The 9,997-nt window shown below is 42.3% G+C and overlaps 1 protein-coding gene across 1 annotated transcript in view; it reads left to right on the forward strand.

The window, feature by feature from the left end:
* The window catches only part of DHRSX (dehydrogenase/reductase (SDR family) X-linked), a 135,933-nt gene that overhangs the window by 76,457 nt on the left and 49,479 nt on the right, over nucleotides 1-9,997 (forward strand). The gene's annotated exons all lie outside the window — the stretch shown is intronic.

The raw sequence follows: 9,997 nt of genomic DNA on the forward strand, positions 1-9,997 counted from the left end.
TCCCTACACACAGTTCAGCCATGTGCAGTCCAACCATAATCCATTTGAGTAGTCCCATGGATGCTGTCATGATAGATCACATATTAAATTATTCTTTTGTTTCATTACTTGAAGGATCAGGTCTTCAGAAGCAGCATGATATTTGAGGTGTGGGAACAAGTGGATATATAAAATACAGTTTTATAGGTAACTACCTATACACAGATATTATTGATTAGTTAGGTATAACAATAGTTACTTACAGAATCACGGTGGTGCCTATGAAAATATTCCATCCCGTTGGATTAGGCGAGAGCCAGCTCAGCTCTCTGTGGCAGCTACAGACTACACAGACCATAAGATGAAAAGGAGAGATACCCCAGAGAAGTGGAATTTCACTGGAGAAGTTCTTGAGGGAACGTTACTAAGGTGGGTTTCTGTTGACTCCAGTGGAACCTGGATTTTATCAAAGATAATTCTTCTCCTCCAGACACACAGGAAGGCTGTGGTGAACTCAGCATCTGATACCACTCGTTCCACTGTCTTGATTTTAGCATCATGTTTTGTCTTTATCCCTCTGGATGGCATCCCTTCCACACAGCTTGGTATCGTCAGCAAACTCAGTCCCACTGACCATGTCTCCAACAAAGATGTTAAATAGCACTGGTCCCAATACTGACCCCTGAGGAATGTCACTCATTACTTGCCACCACTGGGACACTGAACCATTGACCACAACTCATGGATGCAGCCATCCAGCCAATTACTTATCCAACTGAGTGGTCTATCTGTCATATTCATATCTTGTCATTTGGGGATCAGGATGTCATGTGGGACAGTGTCAAATGCCTCCCACAAATCCAGGTAGATTACATGAGTTGCTCTGCCATTATCCACCAGCTCTCGTCATAGAAGGCCACCAAATTGGTTCAGGCATAATTTGCCCTTAGTGAAGCCATGTTGGCTGTCACATATCACCTCCTTGTTTTCCATGTGCCTTAGCAGGTTTTCCAGGAGGATCTGTTCCATGATCTTGCCAGACACAGAGGTGAGACTGACTGGCCTGTAGTTCCCCAGGTCTTCCTTTTTCCTCTTTAAAACAGGGACGATATTCCCTTTTTTCCAATTGATGGGAACCTCACCAGACCGTCATGACCCCTAAATATGATGGAGAGAAGCTTAGAAACTCCATCCGCTAGCTCCCTCAGGACCCATGGATGGACCCCATCAGGTCCCACAGACTTGTGCACCTTCAGGTTCTTTAGATGGTTACAAACCTGTTCTTCTCCTACAGTGGGGGCTGTATAATTTTCCCACTCCCTGCCTTCACCTGTTGTGGCCTTTGCAATGAAGCTGGAGCAGTTGCCAGAGAATACTGAAGCAAACAAGTTATTGAGGACCTCAGCCTTCTGAACATCCTGTGTAGCTAGGTCCCCCATTTCCTTCAGGAGAGGGCCTACATTTTCCTTGGTTTCCTTGGTATGTATGAAGTGAAGTGTATTGAATGACATCTATCCTATATGAATATATCAGTTTTCTTATGAAATGTTTATTTTTTATTAGAATAACTAATACATTTGAAGAGTAACGTTAGGCTACCTCTGACTTTCCAACTGTAAGGGTTTCATTCCTGAAAATCCTGACTTTTGTTTGATACCATCTTTGTCTATTTCCGAAGCTTTTTCTGTGTCTCTGATATCAAACACTTTGTGAAAAGGAAAATATCTCAGGCTCCACATGCTGCAGGTTCTTGACCCATTTGCTTTTATGTCCTGAATGTGAATGTTTTATCAGTGGAAGACAGATACAAAATTCGGCTATTGATGGATTAGGAAACCCAACCAGCTCTACTTAAATGTGTGGAACATTTGCCACTGGCTTTTCTGAGAGGCAGGAGTGAGCCATGTTTTATACTTACCTAATCCTTTCATAGCTTTTAGGTAAAAATGTTTTTTATACAAATGCCATAATGAGATATTTTACTTCTAAGAGAACTTCCTGATGAATTAGAAAACTGTGACTGACATTCCTATTTTTTGCTTGTGAGTGGGATAACTCACTATTGTGCCAACCAGACACTTACTGAGCATATTTTTAGGTAACAAAGTTTGGGGTTTTGTTTCAGTCAGACCCAATAATGAATGCTCTGATTTATTTTAGTGTGAAAACAAAACCTCAGTTGTGGATCATTGAACACATTTTCCAGGGAAGCAGCCTATGCTTGGTGGGTTTCCTGTGTAGCAGTGTGACATTGAATCAGAAAGTCAATCTGTTCTTATGGAGATATTGCAGCCAGTTCAGATTTGTTCTGAACCTACCAAGATTGGTTGCTGTTCTCATAGTCCTTGAATGGGCTGTCTTAATTTTTATTTATTTTTATTTATTTATTTTTAATTTACTGATAAACTAAGAGCTTGGCTTCAGTGGAAAGCTGCACTGCTTTATCTTCTTTGGCACAGCTAATACAGTCCAATTCTCCCTTATGAGCATTATAGGTGGGTCTAGGAGCACTAGCAGTAGACGTTAATAAATTTTCAGTTCTTTACTAGTTAGCCAAACTTTTAATGTTTGGGCTAAGACTTTCCAAGCCAACCATTTGCCTTAGGCTAATGTACTTGTATTTCATTTTTTGTAATGCCAGATAAAGGAGTTCATCTGCTTCCAAGAACAATAAAAAAACATCCTGAGGTGGTTTGTTTGGTTTTTTTTTAATGTCAAAAATAATGGCAAGTTTCTTTAGAAAGGGTCTGGTAGTATCACAGTTTGGAATGGAAAGCTGAATGCAGGCAAGATGCTGCCTTTTTGTCAGAGAGAGATGTACTTTTCTCCACCCATGGAATATTCCCATGCCAAGTTGAGTCAGAAGCCTGTTAAGCACTGCAGTTTGAAAGCTGTCTTTTACGTTTTAGTAGCTTAAGATTTTGCCTGTACCAAGGATGTACTGAGTCAAGACTGAGAATGTCTTTCTGCTGGAGTCACCAACCTGAGCCATGATGGGAAGTGCAGCATGCAGGCAAAGGCACTGGCAGTGAGGTTGTGCATGAGAATCCCCTCTGCTCCCTGTGGCTGCCTCTGAGCTTGGGTGGAGATGGGCACTGTGGCTTACTTCAGGCTCCTCCTGGTCTCTCCACTGTCCAGACTAGAGGCTTGGGTCTGCTGTGATCTCTGTGACAAGTTTCTGTCCCATGAAAAGCAGACTGCAGGGTGAGGAGAGGTGGATGGGAGGTGATGGGTGTCTGGGTTTTACCTGGATATACAGTTGGGACGTGACTGTGGAGCTGGGGTGTGATTTCAGCACTCTCAAAACCAAAAGGTCTAGCCAGACATGGCTGGTGAGCTGATGTAGCTGTTGAACCCGACAGGCTGGTGATCACATCTCTCTGGAAGACCTGGGCCTTGAATTTTTAGGCATAGTAACAAAACCTGTAGCATGGAAGAGGAAGAAGCCCAGTTTGAATGCAGATGGGACAAGACCATAACTTCCAAGAGAGGCAGATTTATACAAGAAGCCTTGCTGTGGAGAAGTGAAATAACAGAGAGGTCATTGAAGCTGGGAGGTTTTAAGGGAGAGACAGTAGAAGATGGAGTGAAGAGCTGATGTGGAGTAACAGGACTGTCAGATGGGAACCATTAGGATGGGGAAAACTTGATTGCAATACATTTGAGTTTCCTGACTGAGCAATTTTTAACAGAATAGCATATATTCTTTTCCAATATCAGGAAGAGGAGGTATGGGAGGAGGAAGGGGGGAAGGGTCATGAAGATGAAGAGCGACATTAGGAATGTTTGAACTCTAAGAAGAGGTCTCAGTCAGAGTTTGCAAGTGCTTCGACACCACATAATTCACAAGGACTGAATCTTTGTCTCGAGGACTAGAATCTCTGTTGTGCACAAACTGATTGAAGCTTTTCTTGCAGTGAGGGAATCCTTGACTGGTGTTTTTTTTCTGAGTTTACTGACATTTAACAGCAATGAGAATTATCTCCCTCATTTTGGACGTGATAGGAACCTCTCTGCTGTCTTGCCACCAACTTCAGCATAACTTGTACAAATTAATTCTCATCTACCCCTGTGTCGCATCTGGTTGGTATTGAAGAGGGGGATGGGGAAGCTGGTGGGATCCTCAGAGCCACAGGTCCTGGCCCCATAAGGAACCCAACCTTGGGAGCAAGGGATGGGCTGGCCAGACGTGTGACTGGGAGATGCCAGCAGGATGCAGAGTGAGATCTCATGAGATTCAGACACAAAGGTGCTGGAGTGTCTGGGTAAGAAAATTAGGAAGAATGAACTTACTGTTTGCATGGAAGCAGAGAGGCAGATGAAGCTGATAGGCATGTCTGGGACTGAGCCTCTCCTGTCCTTCCTGCACACAAGCAGTTCCTTGATAAGATCAGTGTTGGGTCACCAGATTTTGGGGCTAGGAGAGAGAGGGAAGTGCAGTCCAGAGCTTTGGCTGGGAAGCAGCACACTGTTCTTGGCTTTGTTAAGGCTGTGTATTTTGGCTGGCATGGGGAGTTGGAGGAGTTGTTGGGACGCCAGCATGTCCAAATGACTACAGGTGGTGCAGAGCTCCTTGCAAAGGAGCAGGAGATGGGAGCAAGTGGGAACTTGCTCAGTACTGGAGCAGAGACCAAGGCCTTCCTGTGGAGGACCCTGTTCTGGGAAGAGGCCCGAGAGACTGAACCCACTGGATATGACTCCTCTCCATAGTCCAGGGCTCCATCCTGGCACTGCCCTGCTAATGGCAGCTGTTTACAAAACCAGTTTTCAAGTTTTCCAGTCCTTTCCAGTTAATATCCATGCACAGGGCACTGTTCTACCACTGATACCAGTTAGGCTGTCAGCAGATGTCCCTGCATCTCCCCTTGGGAGATCACACTGCATTGGTGTGGAATCTAGGTGTCATCTAGGTGTTATTGTAAAACCATGGAATAATATTCCTTGCTTTGCTGCAATTTCATTCTCGTTTGCTTTAGAAAACTCTATATACACACGTGCAAGGCTCTGGAAGATGTTAGGAAGTACAAGAGCCTAAACTACCTCCACCAGTCCTTCTGGGGTGGTAGGAAATAGTACCATAGCATTGGAGAGCTGTACCCACCTTAATTTGTATTTTTGTGTTTTTCTTCTTAACTGTTTGGCCTTTTCAGCTTTCAGATACAGTTGATCTGGCTTCTGTGTGTGGTCTTGTCTAGATTCATAATGCTTTTCTGGGATGCCAGTAGGTGTGCAACATACCAGCCCTGGGCTCTGGCTTAGCAAGCAGTGGGCTGCAGCAGTGCTGGAAATTCACCTCGCTGCAGCCCAGATGAGGCATACCTGTAAAAAGCAGTTATGTGAGTATGGCTGTGTCTCCAGTAGATGCTTCTGGGGGCAGTTCTAATAATCTGTTGCACTTTGTCATTGCTCACCAGTCAGGACCCACAGGACAGGCCTGTTCGGGGATAACATAGCTCAGCTGAACAAGAACAAGCCATCTGGTAAAGGCAACTTAGCCAGGGGATGCTGCTGTATAGGTGTTGAGATGTTCACTCCATTACAGCTGTCCCTATTCAAGACAGAAGTGGGATTATATTATTCTGTAGCTAGATAGATCCATCTGTTGATCTTTTGGTGTATGGGTGTGCAAGGCAGAGTGGTTTTGACACTGTGATACGGGGCTGGGTTGCCTCATGTGGCTAAACTCATGGGAGGGAAAATACTGCTACATGAATCAGCTACACCAGTACAAGGCCTGTATGGAGAAAAGGCTTTGTCCTTTTACCTGGGGTCACTGTCTCTATCAAGTTTTCTCTTGGGGAACTTTTTTGGTACAACACGTATCTTTTCCTTGTAAATAGCAAGAGGTGGGTGCGTGTGGTCATGTAGGTTCCCTTCCTGCTGTGAAGGTGTTACATGTAAGTGTATGTGGCTGATCTCTTGCATTGTCTGCCCAGCCTTTGAGTTGCTGGGGATAAGAGGATATACATGTAGGGGCACTGCCTTCAAAGCCTTTTCAGTGAGCCTGGGTGGGAAGGAAAACATTTTGTTCTGCATGTGAAAAAGAGATTTTAAATCTTTCTTTTGTAGTGAGTTTGATAGAACTACCTTTAAAACCTCCAAGTAGATAACTATGAATACATCTAGATAAGTGAAATATTTGTATTTGTAAAGGTCTTAAAATATATTTTAGAATGGAGCTGAAGGGTGACTTTGCAGTGGGAGGTACAGGAATTGCAGCAATGTTTACCATCATCTGCAATACAGGCAGGAATGGTACAAGTTCTCCTCTGTAATCCAACAAAAACACATTATGCTTGACCTGTAGTATTTACAGCTGTCGTAAACTTTTTGGTTATGGTGTGTGCACTATCAGATCCATTACGCTTTTAAAATCACATAAGATTAATTCATCAATGGATGCCAAACCCAGAGTTTTGTCAGAGGCTTTTATAGAAAATCATGATAAATGACTTAACAAAAAGAGTTCTCTTGAAGTGTGTTCATTCTTTCAAAGAAAAATATTACTAATGCCTAGTCATACAAGTAACAAAAAACAGATTTTTTAATAGGCTGTAGCTAATTCAAGTATGTATGATTTGAAAATATTATAATAAATGCCTAACTGCAGAACACTGGAATGTATTAGTATCTCTATAAGAAGAACTGCTCAGCATAGGTATAAAGCAAATTATTTTCCTAATTCTAATTTATTTCAATCTTGCAAAATCACACATCAATGTGTCTTTTAGGTGGTTTTCTACATGCACACTGTCAGTCTTTTTGTATGAATATTTCAGTAATAACTAATAAATTGCAAAGTGAAAGCTTATGTTCAGCTTACTTATGAATTCATTTTGCGATGCCATGCTGGTATCAGGGACATTTTAAAGCAAAATATATAATTCTGGAAACAATCCAGCTAAGTCAAATGGAAAAACACACAAGAAAGCTGTAACAGAACTGAGATGCTGGACATTAAAGGTCTGTATGCCTCCACTTCAACTTGCACATGCACTCCAAAAAATGGAGGAGACTAACTATTGATAATTAAAATCATAAAGATACTGCATTGTATGGGTTCTGTACCAGAAGAATAAGCAAAATAATTCTTATTTTACAATGAAGAGGTAAGGTTAAAAAAAAACAACAAACAACCCAAACAAAGCCTCAAACAATTTAAATGTTTCAAATTGGATTGGATATAATGACAATTCAAAATTGAAGCAGCTTTCATTCTTTGAGTTTCCATTTGGGGCCCCTGAGTAAAGCTTTTTACATTTCTTGACAAAATAAAAACAATAGCATGGCACTTTTAGTGTCTACTGAATGTTAGATAGTTAATAATTTAAAAAAGAGGGCTTGCTGAAAGACTTACAAGGTTTTTCCTTTTGTCAGAGAAGCAGCCAGTTTTGGTTGCCTGTTGGGCATTCCTTTGTATGCTTGCTTTCAGAGAATTAAATGACTTCTCCTTAAATAAGAGAAACTGCCCTCAAATTGCATGGCAAGGTTTTTTGATAGCCTTGATATCTATCACTGCAAAGATGAGAGCCTTATAGAAAATAAATCTTTCAAAGGTATTTTTTATTAATATTATTTGACCAGCTCTTGAAGACAAAGAGGGAATTGCAGTAGCAACAAACACAGGCAGAAGTGATTGTGCCTTCTCAAGGACTTGATCACAATTTCTGCTCAGAGACAACTTCTCAAGAATAAGCAAAATAATTTTCAGCAATGTTTATCTTAACAGTTGTGTGTTGCACAACTGTTACACAGTTGTGTAAATTTTTTTATATCTCCTGACCTAAGCTCAGATCTGTTGTCTAATTGGGGTGGAGAGGAGAGCCTCCATGTGCTCTTGAAGTCCTGTGCATTTCTGGAGATCAAGGGGACAACTGCTGCAGCAGAGGCATCCTTGGAGCTGGTGTGAACAGTGACAGCCTCTCCAGGTTTGCCTTCTGGTTGTGATGCAAAGCTGAAAGGCTGCAGCAGTCATCTACTGGACTTCTCTCCAGACAAATTCCTCCATCCCTTCATCTGCCTTGGCTGGCAGAAGTATGTGTATGCATTGGAGGTGCCTATGGTGAACCTTGCAGCAGCCCTGGCAGGTGCAGAGCAGCATTTGGTGTTCACATCAGGTTTAGTGTGCCTGGGTTGTTTCATGTTGGCTGCCTTTTCTCAAGCTTGCATTTTACCAGTGTTGCTGCAAATAGACGTCTGGCAAACTGCTTCCTCCTGCCTTTTTCAAGTGTCAGAGCTTTAGAGCTCTGGGATCTTCTCTGAGGATGGATGAGCCTCAGAGAAATGCAAATAATTTCCTCGTAGCAGCCTGAGTGTTCAGAGATGTGGTGCTGTTCCGAGCTGCCCTCCAACAGCTCATGCTAAGCCTTGATTCTGCTAAAACTTGCACTGTAGCAGGCTGAGACTTGGTCTGGGAGCTTGGGGTGTGTTGCCCTTCCCACCCTTTCTTTCTTCGCAGAAATAAGAAAGAGTCACAGCATGACTTGTTTCTCCTTTCTGTCTGTCCATTATCTTCATGCCAGTGTTCAGTCCCAGACACTGTTCTGGATGTAATTATATGTTGCATATACAGATGAGGTGGAAATCTGTTTCCAACTCTGTGAGCAGTTGCACTGTCCATCAGAGTAAGTGCTGCTAAGGAAGAAGAGTACAACGGGACATCCAACCAGACACCCTCTAATTTGTGTCTTTCCGTTGTTAAAGTTGAGGCTTGACATGCAGAGAAACCACACCTATCAGCTGGGTTTCCCCATCATTCTGAGGGATCTGGGAGAGTGGCTGTAATGACAGAGAGAGATGACAATCAGAGCTTTTGTAGAGCCTAGTCATGTAATTTGTATTGTGTTTCTTTCATCATACCATCAGCCTGCATCCCTCATGTTTAGTCTTAATGCCTCTGTATGCAGGGATGCTGTGTTACACCTAAACCTTTTGTTAACTGTCATCTTCTCTCACTTCTTCCCTTCATGCTGCTTCTCCAGTCGCTCCACTAAGCAACAGGCAGCCGTAGGTAAATCACTATGTATGTTGGCTATGCTAAAACTATCCTGAAAATATCACCCCTAAGCCAGAGGAGCAGTCTTGCAGCAGGACTGTCAGGTGGTGGGGCCACTCCCAAAAAGGAATGGTGCAGATGCACAGAATGTACAATTTAAAATGGTACTTGAACATGCCATCATTGGGCAGATGGCAAGATATTGGATGTTAAAGGTTTGTTAATGGACACATGAAGTAGGACAAGACTCTCTCATGTTTGTGAACAGAGGTGGCCTTTCTGCTCTATCATATCCCTGTGTTTTAGAGAGAAAACAAATGGCCTGCAACATTATTCTCCATGAGCTCTGTCCATCTGCATTTAAATTACAAAGGTCAGGTCCACTTGTGCGATAATTAAATTTTAATAAAATAAGAATAATTTATAGCATTCAAGTCCACATTATAATTGAGGTATCTATCCCCCACACAGACTCAGTACGTGATACAGTTTATGCATGAGCTCAGGATTCTCTGCAAGATGCTGAAATCAACATTGTGTACCAGGGATGTGGATACTTATTTTAGGCACTGAGTTTGGAAATTGTGGTTTGTAGAAATATATGCAAAAATATTGCCAAAATAAGCATTCAAAAACTAATTTAAATATGCAGCTGGTTGTAAGCTCAGTAATTAAAATGTATTGGGTAAATTTTCTACAGCTTTTCTCACACACAGCAGTGAGATAGAAGTTGCAGATTTCAGATGAAGACTCAACGGATCTTTAAACTCCAGCCAGGACTCAGCTGAAAGCTGTCTGGGAGAGCAAGTCTGCTGCTTAGCCTGGTCTTGTCTCCACGGCTCTTTGATGGAAGGAAGGTTGGGATCACTCATCTCCCACCTCCTGTAGATGGATTAATTATTGTTGTGGATCTTAGCATAGAGTTCTGGCATGACAACAATGGGTTAACTCAAATTTTAATGTCTTCAAAACACTTGTCACAAATGAACTCATTTATCCTCACTTTTCTGCAGGAAGGGAGGG

The sequence above is a fragment of the Chaetura pelagica genome, unplaced genomic scaffold, assembly GCF_000747805.2.
Source record: "Chaetura pelagica isolate M959 unplaced genomic scaffold, ChaPel_1.0 scaffold266, whole genome shotgun sequence".
Lineage (NCBI taxonomy): Eukaryota > Metazoa > Chordata > Aves > Apodiformes > Apodidae > Chaetura > Chaetura pelagica.